General features: G+C 38.1%; 1 long non-coding RNA gene across 1 annotated transcript; it reads right to left on the bottom strand.

Annotated features, from left to right (window-relative positions):
- Positions 1-4,340: 4,340 nt before the first annotated feature.
- Positions 4,341-9,969, bottom strand: LOC134318800 (uncharacterized). Its single transcript, XR_010013430.1, has 3 exons — positions 9,645-9,969; positions 5,644-5,795; positions 4,341-4,655 (listed from the first exon to the last, which is right to left on the bottom strand). It is a non-coding gene; the product is annotated as an uncharacterized LOC134318800 (long non-coding RNA).
- Positions 9,970-18,800: the final 8,831 nt, after the last annotated feature.

Raw genomic sequence — 18,800 nt, 5'->3', positions numbered from 1 at the left:
AGCCTAAGTCACACCTGTGCAATAATCATGCTGTGTAATCAGCATCTTGATATTGCACACCTGTGAGGTGAATGGATTATCTCGGCAAAAGAGAAGTGCTCACTAACACAGATTTAGACAAATTTGATAGAATAAGGCTTTTTGTGTACATAGACAAAGTCTTAGATCTTTGAGTTCAGCTAATGAAAAATGGGAGCAAAAACAAAAGTGTTGCGTTTATATTTTTGTTCAGTATAGATCAACTAAAGTAATCAGTTACTTATCCATGCTAAGATGGACTGATTTGTACACAGATTGATTTTTACTGATCTTTTAGCTAAGTTTCAATCAACAACAGCATCTTTCTACCAATACCTTAAAACTCATTCAAAATACTTGGGGAAATATTCTACTGCCTATGCATAATTCTACTATGTGTGTCTAATAAGTGCCAAACATAGTAAGAATTTAATTATTAATTGTAATAAAGTGGATAGACAGAATCCATAAAGGGTTTAATCACAGGTTATTCGCATTTTGCCCTTTGTTTCAAACTGAACAACAGGCACTATTAATTGCCTGGCACCATTTTTAAATTGTGTATGTTCTTTGTGTGTTTTAGACTTTAATTTTATTATCCTTTTTGTTTCAGGAGATATTTATGATATTTGATGATGTAAGTCTTACAGTACAAAGGCATGAGGCCCCTACGGCCCTGGATGCTGGGCGGTACATAAAGAATGCAGCCTTATCGATATCTGGAATGGATCAAACTTGATACAATGTGTTTTGGTCTTGGTTGTGGCCCTAACTCACTTGCAGATGCATTCCTTTTACGGGATAAGAGGGACAGTTATTTTAAAACTGGAAAGCTGAAATGCCCAAATGAACCTTGATGAAACTTGGCGCAATGCTCAGAAAGGGGGAGAGACTGGCCACCTCACCCCCCGTTCTTATGCGAAGGTTCTAGGTAACCGCGCCTAAATTGCTATATAAAGGGGAAAAGTCTCTGGCACTGACAGGAGCTCAGCCGTGGGACAGCACACATCACCCAGCATTTCTGGGTTAAGTTGATCTCCTGCCAGAGCTGAAGAATCTTTTGCTGGATTCATCTGCAGCCAAACACTGGATAGTACGAAGCCCAGGAAAGTTAGGATTTTTTAGAGGGAGAGTGGATTTTTTACTACGTAAAGAATGCAGCCTTATCGATATCTGGAATGGATCAAACTTGATACAATGTGTTTTGGCCTTGGTTGTGGCCCTAACTCACTTGCAGATGCATTCCTTTTACGGGATAAGAGGGACAGTTATTTTAAAACTGGAAAGCTGAAATGCCCAAATGAACCTTGATGAAACTTGGTGCAATGCTCAGAAAGGGGGAGAGACTGGCCACCTCACCCCCCGTTCTTATGCGAAGGTTCTAGGTAACCGCGCCTAAATTGCTATATAAAGGGGAAAAGTCTCTGGCACTGACAGGAGCTCAGCCGTGGGACAGCACACATCACCCAGCATTTCTGGGTTAAGTTGATCTCCTGCCAGAGCTGAAGAATCTTTTGCTGGATTCATCTGCAGCCAAACACTGGATAGTACGGAGCCCAGGAAAGTTAGGATTTTTTAGAGGGAGAGTGGATTTTTTACTTTTCCAGATTAATGTAGAGATGTTTCAGGTGGAGATATGAGTTCATCCAGACATCTAGTATATAATAACATGTCATCCAAGTAGATGAACACACAGTGCCCCAGGAGCTCCAAAGTTACCTCGTTAATGAATCAATGAAAGAGAGCAGGGACATACATGAGCCCAAATGGCATCACTCAGGACTCGTACTGGTGTAGATGAGGGCTGTCTTTCACTCACCCACTTGTCAAATTCAAATTAGGTTATACGCTTTGAGCAGGTCCATACATAGCAATAGTTTGTGTTATTTGACTGTTGTATTCCACACTTAGTACTTCATCTTAAATTAATTTTTTTTAATCGGCACCGAGTACAAACAAAGTTGCCGACCCCTGCTGTAGAGTATACTGGATTTCAATCTAAACCACATTATAGAGCTAGTTTCAGTGATTATTCTTGAGTGATTGTTCATTTGATTGGAAGCAGTGATAGCTCAGTGGTTAAGGTACTGGACTAGTAAACAGGAGGTTGACGGTTCAAACCCAGCCACCACCAAGTTGCCACTGTTGGGTCTCTGAGCAAGGCCCTTAACCCTCAATTGCTCATCGTGTTCAGCTCATCGTGTAAGTCACTTTGGATAAAAGTGTCTGCTAAATGCTGAAAATGTAAATGTAAATGAAGCATGGGCTTTAGACAGGAAACGATCTGAAAACTCCTAGAGCTCACCTCTGCTACTGGCTCATAACATCCTCATAACTGATGCAATTATGATGCCTGCTGGTTAATCGATGGCAATGCACACAGACAATAAAGAATGGAAATCAGTGCTTGACTAGAAAGACAGGAACTAGAAGTATACTTTTTACTCTAAAGTAAATATATTTGATGTCTGTTTTAAAATATTTCGAATGTACTCAGATCATGATATTAAAACACATATACACAGATCAACCATAACATTAAAACCACCTCCTTGTTTCTACACTCTGTCCATGTTATCTGCTCCACTTACCATATAGAAGCACTTTGTAGTTCTACAATTACTGACTGTAGTCTATCAGTTTCTCTGCATGCTTTGTTACCCCCTTTTCATGCTGTTCTTCAATGGTCAGGACCCCCAGAGGACCACCACAGAGCAGGTATTATTTAGGTGGTGGATCATTCTCAGCACTGTAGTGACACTGACATGGTGCTGGTATGAGTGGATCAGACACAGCAGCGCTGCTGGAGTTTTTAAACACCTCACTGTCACTGCTGGACTGAGAATAGTCCACAAACCAAAAATATCCGGCCAACAGCGCCCCGTTGGCAGCGTCCTGTGACCACTGATGAAGGTCTAGAAGATGATCAACTCAAACAGCAGCAATAGATGAGCAATCGTCTTTACATCTCCAAGGTAATTCAACTAGGTAGGAGTGTCTAATAGAGTGGACAGTGAGTGGACACAGTATTTAAAAACTCATCATTAGTGTGACAACAATACAGTATAGTGCACTGTGACATTAAAGATTAGTATACTTGAGTATACTTTCTTCACTAGGGTAATGGTTCTTTTCCATTAGGTTAGGGAAGAGGAAAACTTGCTTCAGTTTTTAGGTGATGTGCTCTGATTGTGTGAATGGATTGTGTCTTTCATTTCTATGTCTTTTACATACTCTGGTTTGCTTGGGTGGATTTCTTGGTCTTTCTTGTAGAAATATTTATATAGTATTTTTTGTCTTGCTGTTAGTTTGTTGTTGTTTGTTGAGGTTTTGTTTTTTTGTTTGACTGGGTTTGAGTTATCAGTGCTGTACAGATGTTCTTTGATTTGTTGGGACTTGTTTTTCTGGTAAGTAGTCTGCTGTGGTTTATCTTTATGTAGCCAGGTTTGGTCAGTTTGGCTAGCTATTGACTTTGTTGACTTTACTACTGTAACCTTTTTTTACATCTTTTACTGTCCCAGCTATTTTCCTAATGCCTTTCTAAATGATGAAAGGTGAGAGTTTGGTAAGTGTATTGGAGTGTATAGGAATGGTCTACTGTTGCTCGATTGACCATGAGCCAGCTCCTTTTAAGAATCTCAAGGCACATCCTGACCAGATGATTGATTAGAGCAGGCCTCTCCAACAAGTCAATTTATACAGCGCTTTTTACAATAGACATTGTGTTCGAAAAGCTAGTGCGCTCTCTACATAGATGCATTTTACGTCATCCTGTGCGGCGCTCCCGAGAAGGAGTCTGTTCGAAATCCTAGATGCTTTAAAATCCTCACTACTGAGGCATCTTAATTCAATGTTATTTTGGCTTAAGAACGAGTGAGCGTCCGACACTGCCTTAGTGATCAAGGCAATCCCAGAATTCATTGCGGGTCGGGTGCTCTTCTCTCACAGAAAAATAAACATGGCTGACGGGGCGGAGAAACGAATGGAGTTATTATCAAACGTAAATAAAATATTACTGATTTTTAACTTGTATAAACTTGTACTGATATTTGCAAGTTCGGGCTTGTCAGGAAATGTAACCGTTATCGGTACCTGAAGGGAGATGTTATATTGACATTAGCGTGCTGTGCTACCTCAATTCATTGGTTTTAATGGCAAGATGCTAAATGCTAAACCCGATGGAATCGCTGTCCAAGTAGTGCGTTCGAATAACCTGACTTATGTCACTGACTTATTAGAATCCTCTCTACTGAGGCAGCTGCCTATGTAGGCAGTAAGACAGCAAGGCAGCTCACTAGGTTTTCGAACACACCCATTGTCTCAAGTCAACTTTATTTATATAGCGCTTTTTACAATAGACTTACAGAATCCAGGACCAACAGACCAAAAACCCCTGTTGAGCAAGCCGAGGGTTACAGTGACAGGAATACCCCCCTTAAAATTACAGGAAGAAACCTTGAGAGGAACCAGACTTAACAGGGACCTCCATCCTCTTTGGGTGGCCTTGAGAATACTTTAAATAGGATTTGCACAAGTTCTTCATTGTTCAGTCCAGTCTAGTAGGAGCAGTATTGTTGGCACTGCAGTCTCGACTTGCAGTCTTTAACCTCGACAGGGTAACCAGGTTTCCATCAGAACTACCTCGGGGTAAAAGAATAGAAGATGTAGTTACAATGTGAATCATTAAGAGTAAAATGTCAGTTTTACAGAGAGTAGCTTTGGACTCTGACACCCCTAATTATTACAGCATCACTCAGTTTGCTGTTTAGTTTAAAAAGACTAATCAAAAGCCTGAGTAAATCCAACCTCCCGTCTATTGGCCAAAGTCGAGGCCAAAGTGCTTTGTTGGGAACATGGTAGCCGCAGCCACCACTCCCCTCAGACACCAGGATCTCATATTGTCTTGCACCTCATGGCAAAAAAAAGGTGCCTCATTTGTTTCCCTCGCCCAAACAGCATGAGGAAGCTGAAGACATATTTTTACCCCAGATTTTTTTTATTTTCATACTTTTACAATCATGTGTTTATAATTATACTGCAGGTGTTTGTATCTGTTCTGGTTATGCAGCCGCGGAATGATGGGTAGTGTTTCTTACTGAACACTATACACAATCATTATTAATACTACACACACAATTAATACAAACCCAGTATAAATGCAGTAGAAAGATAGATTTCCAATGTTTCCACTAATCAGCTTTACTGTAATTTGTAAATACAAACACATTTAGAATTTAATGCCTGCAACACACTTCAAAAAGTTTTGCGAGTGGAAATTTTTCTCCGTTTTTGCTCGATATGAGACTTTTCGGGCTTGCCGTTGTCTAATTCTCCTCTTTATGATGCACTGTACATTTTCAATAAAAGAAAGATCAGACCAATCCAGCACACGCACTCGGTGTCACAGACTGAGATTTCTCTGGATTTCCTTTTCACAATATTATGTATAGTAGATGGTGAAAGTCTTAATTATTTGCAATCGTACATTGAGAAATGTTCTTTTTTAAATGAATGACAATTCAGACAGACTGATCCTCTGATGGATCCTCCTTTTAAACCCGATCACGATTCCCTCACATTATTGTGGTACTATTTACTCATATTTTGCCTGCAGGAGGTTCTTACCTCGTATCTTACAGTAGATGATGATCATCACCACTGCTGCAGCAACCAAACAAATACTGGTATAATTATACTCCAGTGTAAAGCGAGACCTGGAGAATAATTGGTATCAGGATGCTCAGGATCATGAAGTTTAGCCTTGTTTGTAGATGTATCTGAAATATAAAATCAGGAGGTGAAACAGAATGAAACAGTGCTGAGGAAAATTAGTGGTTCTGTAGAATAAACTAGAATAGAATAGAAGCCTTTATTTGTCATACATACGTATTCAGATGTACAGTACTACATGTGTACGTGGCAGTTGTAGCCTAGTCATTAAGTTACTGGAATAGTAATCAAAAGGTCACTGGTTCAAGACTTACCACTGCCAGGTTGCCACTGTTGGGCCCTTGAGCAAGGCCCTTAACCCTCAATTGCTTAGACAGTATACTGTCACAGTACTGTAAGTCACTTTGGATAAAAGTGTCTCCTAAATGCTAAAAATTTAAATGTAAATGTACTACAAAATTCTTTCTTCGCATATCCCGGCTTGTTTGGAAACTGGGGTCAGAGCGCAGGGTTAGCCGTCGTATGGCGCCCCTGGAGCAGACAGGGTAAAGGGCCTTGCTCAAGGGCCCAACAGTGGCTGCATGGAAGAGCTGGGATTCAAATTCTCAACATTTCAGTTGATAGCCCAAAACTTTACCCACTAGTCTATGACCGTGCTAACTCCTCACTGCTGTACTGCTGATGTGATAAAAGTGAGTACAGAAAAGTCTGTAGTAAATCTACTAAACAATATATTTAATTTGAAACAATTCACAGTAAAACATTAAATTAAAATATTCCAGAATGATTTAATGTTTGTGTATTGTTACAAAGATTTCAATAAAATTCATTGTTCTTTAACTGTGATAATAAATAATGTTAATAAATAATGTTCACAATAAGATGGGGTGTCCACATACTTTTGGCAAATCGGTATGTTATTTAAGTCCTGTTAACATCTGTACTGTAAGAGAATAACAATCATGTTGGGGAATTTAGCAGGTTCCCCCTTAATTTAAAGATTGATTTGGTAGGAATTTGGTTCTAATGGTTACAGAGTTTCTCTTCCTCAGCCACAGTGCCACTTAATAAACACTATTTAGGGATAGAGTCTGCCATGTTTTTATTTGTGAGTAACACGACTAGCATGAGCAGTTCCTCCTGATATTTTTACCTTGTTTGTAATAAGAACAGTGAAAGATTTCACTGGAGCATCTTTAACACATGATGAACACACAATGATACAAAATGTGTTCATATTCTGCCAACCCAAAAAGTGAAGAAAGATTTGATCATTTTATAACAATGAAAACATTTTTGTTATGTAATAAATTAGTTTTAATTCTCAGTATTAAAGTAAACTGAGATTTTTCACCCTGTCGATTTAAACCTCCTAATTTAAAATCAGCCAAGAAAAACCTGAATAAAACAGAACCAGAGAAAAGCTGCTCAGCTCCAGCGTCTCTTATTTCATTGTTTTTAATGTGGACCAGAGACATTTTAATATTCTGTGTACAGATGTCAAATAAATTGATAAATTAATTAAACAAAGTAAATAAAAAAATCACAGTATATATAAATACAGGGACGTTGAAAGTAATTCCCTGCACTGGACCTAAATAAGTAAATTAATAAAAACTGATTCCTGTAAATTAATAACAATATCAGAACATTTAACTTCTGATATGAATAAATAAAGTTATTGTTCTTTATTTAAGTGTTAATGAAAGATGTAATTAGTGATTATAGAACATTTAACTTGTAACAAAGAAAAATTCACTTTAATAATCAGTCTCCTCTGTAAGAGTCTGAGTCTGAACTCGGTGTCATCGTTTCTTTGGTTAAATAAGAAAATGTGTATTAATTTTATAGTTTTAGTGTCATCATAGTTCTCCTCTCAGTAATAATCCTAAATAAATCTACTTTATAAGGGTCTAGGAGTGAAAATAAACCCGATAATTATTTTGTAATGATGCTTGGTGTTTGAGGTTAGTGTAGCACTAGAGCTACGAGGCTAATGCTACTTATTAGTAAGATTATGTTCTAGCCTCCAGTTTAGCATCATACAAACTGCTTCATGTAGAAATTCATTACACACTTGTTAAGTAATATTAATCAACAATACTAAATGACCAAAAGTATGTGGACACTAACAATCTATTGCTAACAGATCAAATCAATTAAAGAAAAATAGCATGACTGCACCTCTCTTAATTAGAGTTCCTACCAGGTTGGTCAGTAGGATGATTTACTACTGTTACAGGTTTTCTCTGTTTTGGAGACAGTGGCTCTTACTGTGGTTTGCTGGAGTCCCGGAACATTTAGATTCTCCTGCAGTAATTAAGCTTGGTGAACCCAGTCAAGTCCAGTTATCAATTATATTTGGTTAACTGTTTGTTTAAGTAACTAAGGGGTTAATTACTTTCTCACACAGGGGTGGTTAGAATTAAATAATGTGTTTCCTTTAAAAAAGAAAATGTTAAATGTAAAACTACACAATTGTGTTATTCTGCTCATCTTTAACAAATAAATGTTACAATTATGCAGCAATAGAGAGAATCAGGAAGGGGGCAAACACTGTATGTAAGGTCATAGATCTGATTCATTATAACAGCTTTATAATAAAATGTAAATGTTTATTGATGAGGACAGTGATCAGTAGGGTTGGGCGATATTGCCAATTTTCATATCGTCATACCGTCTTCAGGAAATACCGCGGTATACGGTATTACCGCGGGGGGGGGGGGGGGGGGGTGTCGCGGATAAACTTTACAGTGTACACACTTGAGTGTTATTACAATATTTCAATGATTTATTATAAAAAGATTTAACAATCTGAACGTCAAACATTGCTTATCTTGTCTGATCTATAATAAATACGCATAAGTATAAATGCATGTGTATCAATTACACTTTAACACAAACATTAACACAACATTTTGGCATTGTAATCTCTCTCTGCCCACACAAAACAGAATAATAGCAGCTAAACACTTCAGTATATTTCAAAAGTTAACTGCTTACTTTATAGTTACAGATATTTCTTAAGTGTATGAACGTGTACGATTAGTTCTGCCTGTAATCCAGAATTAAGTTCTATACTGTAACAAAAAATATGAATGTAAATGTTCATGTTGCGATGACGGTGATGTAAAATAATGTTAAAATAATTCAAAGTCCAAACATTTGAGTGGTTAAACGAGAACGCTACTTTAAATGTCACACAAGCTCAGTGCAAAACACGAGCACAGAAACGGTACAAATCTGATCTCTTCCCTACACACCAGACAATATATTTTATAATTCACATTACACGACAGTTCAGACGTTCTTTTTTCTTAATATAGCGCTTTTATTTAGGAAAAAATAGTTCTTACATAGGCAGGAAAATCTATGGCAGACAAGAGTCACAACACCGGATCGGGCGTAACATTATTACTGTTTGCTCCTTTTTCTCCACACTTGTGCTCGATTTACACTGAAGATATATTTAGTAAATAAGTACATGTCCGCGCATGCACGCGCTTGTGTTATTTTCCGGTTGAACTGATAAAAAATGTTGCTTTTGAAAAATTAAAAGACGAGCCGTTATTCAGTTTCTGCTTGTTAGCTCACAGCTAACGCTAGCCAGTGTGGCTCTTCACTCGTCTCTCTGTGTTATCAGCTTACACACCTTACAGCCAATCAGCGAGCTCCAACCGCCTACCCCTCCTACCCCTCCCTCACTGTGGATGCGCGCATGTCCTAAAGTCTCCGTTTTCAAGGTAAACCTGAAGCAGAAATTTTTGTGCTTCACATTTAAAAAATACCGTCACCATTTTTAAATACAGTCACCATTTTTGAATACCGTCACCATTTTTGAATACCGCGGTATACGGTAATATCGTCATACCGCCCAACCCTAGTGATCAGTGTTTTTAATGACTGATTATTTTGTTTCTGATCAGTTTCTGTTCTACTGAAAATTAAACACTTACCAACAACTGAGAGATGAACCTTCTGGATCAAATGATGTTTAGAACCAAAGCTCCCTGTGAGCGTCACCACCTGGTAACATCTATATTCATCTTCATCATCAGTAACACTGACATTCTTCAACACCAGAGAACAGTCTCCTTTATTCAGCTCGTCCTCAGGAACGTCCACACGACCCTCATATTCCTCACCATCAATCCACTGTTTACCCTCTCGCTCAAACACTGTCTCAGTATCAATTATCCACAGAACACGTGGTGTTTTACCAGGTTCAGTGGTACATTTACAGGGGAGGAGAGCTGTGGAACCCACTGTGGCAGTTAGATTAATCAGAGGATCTTCAGTGGAAAATTCTAGAGTAAAAATAAATAAAATCTGGATGAATTGGAGCTGATATGAAATAAAACTATTATATTAGAAGAATTCTGGTGGATGTATTTTATAGAAGCTGCTCACTCACCATCACAGCTAACAAACAGGATAGCTGTACAGATGTACAGGAGAAACATCTGGATGTTTATGACTGTCAGAAGAAATAAACAAACAATAAATAAAAGACTTTATCAAATGTGATGATAATATTTTATATTTGGTCACACATATGCAAAAGTTTGTACACCCTGTTCAAAGATATTTTATATAGTAAATAATTCAACACTTTTGCTACATTTAAAATAAAGTGATAAAATGTTAAATTTAGTAAATAAACAGTAACGGGGTATTAAAATGTGCAGACGTTTATTCCCTGTAGAGGAAAATCTTCACTTATTTACACACAAATTCTATAAACGTTACATAAGTCTGACTGTACACATGATACAGACTATATGGCTGAAAGTTTGTGAACCCCCTGTCCTAAATATTAAGCCTAGGTGTTTTAGTCATTTCTATTACTAATAGGTATATATAATAAATTATATGCTTCTAGCGCATCAGTTTGGGGAAGGTCCTTTTTATCTTCCAGCATAAAAGAGAAACAATGAACAATGTGAGGTCCTTAAAGAGACGAGTTTATAAGTTGGGTGTGTAGAAATATTGTGGCTAGTACAGAGCGCTGAACAGAACTGCTTTAATTCAGCCACGGTGCTGTGAAAAAAAGCTCAATTTTTGTATATTTGTCACACATATATATATATTTATTTCAGATCATCAAACTAATATTAATATTAAGACCCAAGTAAAACATTTTTTTAATGAAAATTTCATTTATGGAAGAAAAAATACTGTTTAAGCTTTCTTACATGACACCCCCTAACTATCTAACTTAACTAAATAAATAAATAAATAAATAAATAAATAACCTTAAAGTTGTTTAAGATGAAGAGAATTAACATCCATGAGCCCAGTTTGAGTCCAGATCTTAAGCTAATCAAGAGTTTATCTGCTGCTTCTAAAATAACTGTGTAAATAAGAACAATGTACTAGAATTGCTCCACGGTGTGTAAAAGTATTTAAAACTATTCAAAAACAACATGCACTGCAGTAGCTACTAAGTACTGCTCACTCGTTGGCATTTAAATGTGAGAGGAAGAAAACGACATTTGCTATATTATTGAACACTAATGTAGCACATGGGGTGTTTAACAAAACATAGTTTATCTTCTTTATACTCTTTAAAAACATGCTGATAGGTAGACTGTCTGATCTACATTTCTGCTTTCTGTCTTATAATATGAACTGTAAAATGTAAAATGCTTTGTAGCAAAGTGAAGTCTTGTATCGCAGTAAAGGAACCTACAGGGGTTGGACAAAATAACTGAAACACCTGCTTTTAGACCACAATAATTTATTAGTATGGTGTAGGGCCTCCTTTTGCGGCCAATACAGCGTCAATTCGTCTTGGAAATGACATATACAAGTCCTGCACAGTGGTCAGAGTGATTTTAAGCCATTCTTCTTGCAGGATAGTGGCCAGGTCACTACGTGATGCTGGTGGAGGAAAACGTTTCCTGACTCGCTTCTCCAAAACACCCCAAAGTGGCTCAATAATATTTAGATCTGGTGACTGTGCAGGCCATGGGAGATGTTCAACTTCACTTTCATGTTCATCAAACCAATCTTTCACCAGTCTTGCTGTGTGTATTGGTGCATTGTCATCCTGATACACGGCACCGCCATTGGATGCACATGGTCCTCCAGAATGGTTGGGTAGTCCTTGGCAGTGACGCGCCCATCTAGCACAAGTATTGGGCCAAGGGAATGCCATGATATGGCAGCCCAAACCATCACTGATCCACCCCCATGCTTCACTCTGGGCATGCAACAGTCTGGGTGGTACGCTTCTTTGGGGCTTCTCCACACCGTAACTCTCCCGGATGTGGGGAAAACAGTAAAGGTGGACTCATCAGAGAACAATACATGTTTCACATTGTCCACAGCCCAAGATTTGCGCTCCTTGCACCATTGAAACCGACGTTTGGCATTGGCACGAGTGACCAAAGGTTTGGCTATAGCAGCCCGGCCGTGTATATTGACCCTGTGGAGCTCCCGACGGACAGTTCTGGTGGAAACAGGAGAGTTGAGGTGCACATTTAATTCTGCCGTGATTTGGGCAGCCGTGGTTTTATGTTTTTTGGATACAATCCGGGTTAGCACCCGAACATCCCTTTCAGACAGCTTCCTCTTGCGTCCACAGTTAATCCTGTTGGATGTGGTTTGTCCTTCTTGGTGGTATGCTGACATTACCCTGGATACCGTGGCTCTTGATACATCACAAAGACTTGCTGTCTTGGTCACAGATGCGCCAGCAAGACGTGCACCAACAATTTGTCCTCTTTTGAACTCTGGTATGCCACCCATAATGTTGTGTGCATTGCAATATTTTGAGCAAAACTGTGCTCTTACCCTGCTAATTGAACCTTCACACTCTGCTCTTACTGGTGCAATGTGCAATTAATGAAGATTGGCCACCAGACTGGTCCAATTTAGCCATGAAACCTACCACACTAAAATGACAGGTGTTTCAGTTATTTTGTCCAACCCCTGTACATACTGATGCCTGTGAGTTTACACCAAATATTTAGGGTAAATGAAGCATTATTTTTGTTCATCTTTTAAACATGGGCTTGTGGAGCTTATAGCAGTTCAATTGGAACAGAAATGTCATGAAGGGACGTGGTAAGAGGAAGCTGACGAGTATGATAATACTAGCCACCAGCATTCAAATAAATATTCAAACTAAACTAAGGTCTGTCCACTCATTGGTGCATTCCCTAATGTGTTCACCTGTTGTTTATGCCTGTGTGTGTGTGTGTGTGTGTGTGACACAGCACTCTTATTTCCATGTTTTTCCAAGTTGTGTTTGTGTTCTGAGATCAGTGTTTGATTTCTTGCTGTGTATGACCATCGTCTGATCTTTGACAGTTATGGATGATCCATCACTGACCCCAGTTATGGACCTTGACTACTTCTTGGACTCTTGGATTTGTCCCAATAAAAATCTCTCTGAACATTCACACATCACTGCATCTTGATTCATCTCATTTTTTTCCTACAAGTTTTAAGTCATGTTTATTATAAAATACATCAGAAGTAAGTTATTTATATTTAAATCTCATAGTTTAATATCATACTATTTATTTTTGTGGCTCATCTTGTGGTTATTTAAGCTAATTGTGTGTGGGGGAAAAATATAAACAGGTAAAATGTTTAAAGCTTGGTTGAGCTTTTTTTTTTTTTTTGATAAAATGTGTAAAATTCCCACAGACAAATACGTATCAATGGACACTTGGTTTGGTGGGGGTGTGGGTACTTGGTGTGGCTCTCTGTACTCAATACTCTGTGTGGGAACCCAACACTGAGAGGTGATAAGAAGCGGCTGCAGATTGTAGAGAGGATTCTAATGTGACAAGCAGCTCATAGGTCAGATTATTTAGACGCACTACTTAGACATTGATTACGTCACCGCAGTTTTAGCTTACTAAGCTAACACAGTTAGCCTCAGGCCGCTCAAACCGACTTGCTGTTTAGTTGAAGTTTTTTCTCCGCTACATTCAGTATGTTCCTCCCGTTTTATCCAAAAGTAGACGTGTGTGTGTGTGTGTGTGTGTGTGTGTGTACTCTTTGCTCCTCCTCCTGTTTTACTGTCGTGTGGTCACGTGACTAAGCGCCACTGAGAAAATACATACAGAGAGAAACAGTGGGTACTTCATCAGTAAATTAAAAATAATTGTAAGTTTTAAAAGATTTTTTTCCTAAGTTATAATGTTGTACTGTACTTTGTTTTAAGCCAGATAAGAAGTGCATTGAAAGTAATTAATTTAGTTTTATTATATTATTGTTTATTTACTATTTTCGGTACTTTATTTTACAAGAAGCCAGAGAGTGCAGTGAGAGTAGGGATTATGTTTTCTTATTATATAATTGTTTCTGAACAAAAATCCCAGACTTTTATTAAAGTTTATTACATTAATAAAATTACTTTTTATTCACGATTAACTAATGAACACAAAATCATTTATTAGTCAAAGCATATTGATGATGCATTCACCTCATAAATCATGACACTGTTGTTCCCTACATGAAAGTAAATAAACCGCTTTATAAGTAAAAAGTATCGGTATCGGATCGATATCGGCGATACTGGCCCTGTATTTACTTGGTATCGGATCGATACCAAATTTTGCAGTATCGCACACCACTACTGCAAATTAAATATTGTCACTTCCTAAATGGACTAAACAATGCAAACAATATAGCGCGGTGCCTCCAAAAATGTATCCAAATACTTTATTAAACAGAAAATAAATGCATTATTATTACTGAAGCTGTTTATTTTGTACACATAAAGAAATAAACATAGGCATAAACGCCAATAAAATAATTCTCAATACTTCTCTTTTAAAAGCAGACAATAGAGGATGAAAACAAAGTTATTAAACAAAACAGTTTAAGCAGATACACAAATGTCCTTTTTAAAGAACGTTTATCCAAATAACCCAAAATAAGCCTTTAGATTGTGTTAGGGTTGTGCTAGTATCAGAGTTACAAGCGCTTGTGATTTAGAAAACGGTGGGACCCATTTCGCTGGTGTAGGTGAATCAGAATGATTCAAATGAATCGATACTTACAGCTCCACGAAGCTCACACGGAAAACAGATGACCATCCACAGCAGCAGATGAGGAGTTCTCACTGATCATTCACACGTTGCACAAGCACTCAGTTCACTCGGAGCTGCTCGTCCAAAACAGTTAGTAACTCGCTTTACCATCCGCAGTTAGCGAGTCACGTGTTCAAACGATTCCCGAAGCTCGAGTCGGTTTCCTCGGTAACAGTACTAAACTCATGTGCACCTTTACTCATGCACTGTCCCGTGACCGAAAACCAAACCAAAAGTCAATAATTCATATATCCAGTCACCAAAACACTATTAACTCCAAGAAAAGAAAATATTACGAGAGCGAAAAACGGCTCGCAACTCACGCCTCTCTAACTGTCTCCGAATTCACCCGCTTTTTCTTTCAGCCCGCCCATCCTCAATGCTGATTGGCTAACGTTTGCGGCAATCACCTGAATGGTCAAAATCTGTAAAGAGGAACAGGAAACCAACCGGTAAATGGCGCCAAAACAGAAAAGGACTCTGGGAAACTGAGTTCTACAACTCTTAACTTCTTCTTCTTCTTCTTTCGGCTTTTTCCCTTTTTCAGGGGTCGCCACAGCGAGTCATCCTCATGATCGCTCATTGATTTGGCACAGTTTTTACGTCGGATGCCCTTCCTGACACGACCCTCCCTAATTTATCCGGGCTTGGGACCGGCACTACAATGCACTAGTGCATCTAGCGGCTAGGTATCTATAGGACAATTCAGTGTTTCCAATTAACCTGGTGGCATGTTTTTGGACTGTGGGAGGAAACCGGAGTACCCGGGGGAAACCCACGCAGACACGGGGAGAACATGCAAACTCCGCACAGAAAGGACCCGGACCGCCCCACCTGGGGATCGAACCCAGGACCTTCTTGTTGTGAGGCGAAAGTGCTACCCACTAAGCCACCGTGCCGCCCTTCTACAACTCTTAACATGAAGATAAATAAATATATACGTAGCATATTTTCTAGTGATGGGAATCCGAAGCTTTCTGAAGCACTGAAGCTTTCCATCCAATCGTCCCGAAAAAAGGTTCACTTCATGAAGCCTCCTGAACAATTGGACATTACCGCCCTCTGATGGACAGAGAAAACAGTGTGTTGTATTAATCCCATTCAGTTTTTAACCCCATTTCATTTCATTAAAAAGTTATTTTGGTCAGTAAGTCAATAAAGGAAATCTGTTTGGTTTGTTGTGATTTGTTGTGTCTTATCTAGGTCTGGGTTCTTATTTTTGCGTATTTCTAATAAAAAAAAAAAAAGTAAGAACCAAATAAAAATACAGAGTAAGAGACAAAATAAAACAGATACAAATAGACTAAACAATTATAATTACCACGGCTCCTCACTGTTCAAATGCCAGCTTATAAAGGTGTGTTTTCAGGAGTGATTGAAAAACAGCGGCCGAAGGTGCTTGTGGAATAGTAGGAGGTAGAGCGTTCCATAGCCTCGGAGCATGAACCGCAAATGCATGTTCACCTTTTAGCTTCAAACGAGCCCTAGGAACAGTCAACAAGTTCTGAATGGCTGATCTTAAAGATCGCTGTGCGGTTGCGGGAGAAAGCATACCACTGAGATAAGCCGGGGCTCGATCATTAAGCGCTTTAAAAACAAATAAAAGCACTTTAAACTGAATCCTGTGCTGAACAGGCAGCCAATGTAGTGAGGCAAGGACTGGTGTAATATGGTTTCTTTTCTTGGTATTAGTCAGTAACCTTGCTGCTGCATTCTGGACTACCTGCAAGCGCTGCAACAGAGACTGATTAATCCCAATATACAGAGAATTACAGTAGTCAATTCTTGCAGAAATGAATGCATGAATAACTTTTTCCAGGTCAGAATAGCAGAGAAAAGGCTTAATCTTCACAATATTTCTGAGCTGGAAGAAGCTATTCCTTACCACAAAGGCCAGAGTCAAAGATAACACCAAGATTTCTCACAGATGTTTTGACACATGTAGACAAGTGACCGAGGTTATTGGAGACACTATTGATGTGATGAGGACCCCTAAAAACGATAACCTCTGACTTGCTTTCATTCAGTTGAAGGGAATTGTCAGCCATCCACCTCTCTATGTCCTCAAGACAACTGCTAAGAGATGTTAACGAGCCATTGTCATTCGGTCTAATGGGAAGATAAAGCTGTATGTCATCAGCATACAGGTGAAAGCTGACATTGTGCTTCCTAATCATTTGACCTAATGGCAGCATATAGAGAGAGAAAAAAGGAGGGGCCCTTGTATGGACCCTTGTAGAACACCACAAGAGACATCAGCAGAAGAAGAGAAATAGCTGCTAATATTCACTGAAAAGGTTCTATTCTTAAAATAAGATATGAACCAATTCAGGGCCTCTCCCTGTAACCCCACCCACTTTCCAGGTGACCAATAAGTATGTCATGGTCAACAGTATCAAAAGCAGAACTAAGGTCCAATAAAATGAGGATGGGAAGTCCAATAAAATCTTCAGTAGTCCAACAAAACTAAACCTACATTTCAAGCATGTGGGCAAATATATGAACTGAATTAACAAACAAAACAAAAGACTCTTCATAAATTAAAATATAAATCTTGTATATAAGTCAATGTAGATCAAAAATAAGTTTATTTAAGAAGATGTAGCACATAAGCGTGTGTTAAAGAGAAATATTTATTTTGCCAGCTAGTAACCACTAACTAACCAGTAGAGGTAATTCTACAGAACCTAACGGTGAGCAGAAATACATTTCAAGTATGTTTAAGAAAAATTACGCTGAAAACAGCTTTGTATTATGCTTTGGGTTTTAAAAATATTTTTTATATAAAAATGTGAGTAACACAAGTTATGTAGTTTTTTTTTTAAAGTTAGTAACTGTAATGTGATTACAAAATATTTAACTGTAATGTGTTACAGAAAAAAGTAATCACATTACTAAAATGCATTACTTTGTACCGCGTTACCCCCAACACTGCTGATAAGTCTGTTCACATGATCTGGTAAAAGTGAGGATCTTTTCCTGTCGACTATAAACCCTGTCACAGATAACAGGTGCTCACAGGGTTCTATAACGAACCATTTCCAGATGCAACACGTATAACGGCATGTAGGCCCGTCATGTTAATGATGTTAACGGGTCTATTGTGATCCATTTAACAACATTGTTGGTAATGTTCCCACAACGTGTTCAGTTCATGTGGTTTCCATCCAAATTCCTCCTAAATAAAGATGTCTGAGCTCATTTTACCTGTAACGTGTATCCATGCGCGCAGACACCTGACGAGACAAAAGCATTGCTTTAACGTCAAATGACTTTGATCAGATAACTGTAGTTTTGTCTAGTGATGATTTCTAATGCTTTTTCAAAACAAAATTATTGTGTAAACAATTTTGCAATATTTAGCAGCAGCAGCTCCAGTAATTTGTAACTCACAACCGCAAACTGAAAAACACGTTACTGCTATGCAGTAATAAAATTGTTTAATTAAAATGTGGTTTTGTGTCTGCAGGAAAATGAGCTTACTTATATCAACGTTCATCACATGAGAGTGTCCAGAGCTGCTGCACATTAAAACACAGTATCACATTCACTTCTTAAAAAATCATTTCCTTCAATGATATGTAATCCAACAATACTGTTACAAGTCTAATATTAGTTATTGTATCATGGTGCTTTGTGTTCTTAAATAATAAAGATGTGGATACCTTTAGTTTGTAAAATAAAATCTCTCATTCAGTATAAAAAAAAAAAACTCTTAAAAGAAGCAATAAGAGATAAAATTATACTTTAAGCTACTCAGTGTTATATACTCACCATCATCCCCTGATTAGGCTGAGGCCATTTTATTGCTAGACACAGAAAAGGTATCTGATAGGGTGGACAGTACTGACTGTACTAAACAAGGGTATTCTCTTAGTCTGACTGTTTATGTTGGCTATTAAATCTGTGTTAACTAATCAACAACCAGTCTCTATGGCAAATGGAGAAATGTATATATGTGGATATTATGTTAATGATTTGCTTTTATATGTACCATAAATCATAAATGTTTAAAATATTATTTATTATTAAATGTTATTTTTTGTTACTAAGTATTTT

Source organism: Trichomycterus rosablanca, chromosome 1 (genome assembly GCF_030014385.1).
Source record: "Trichomycterus rosablanca isolate fTriRos1 chromosome 1, fTriRos1.hap1, whole genome shotgun sequence".
Lineage (NCBI taxonomy): Eukaryota > Metazoa > Chordata > Actinopteri > Siluriformes > Trichomycteridae > Trichomycterus > Trichomycterus rosablanca.
The sequence above is the reverse complement of the archived record's forward strand: the minus strand, read 5'-3'. Positions and strand labels throughout refer to the sequence as shown.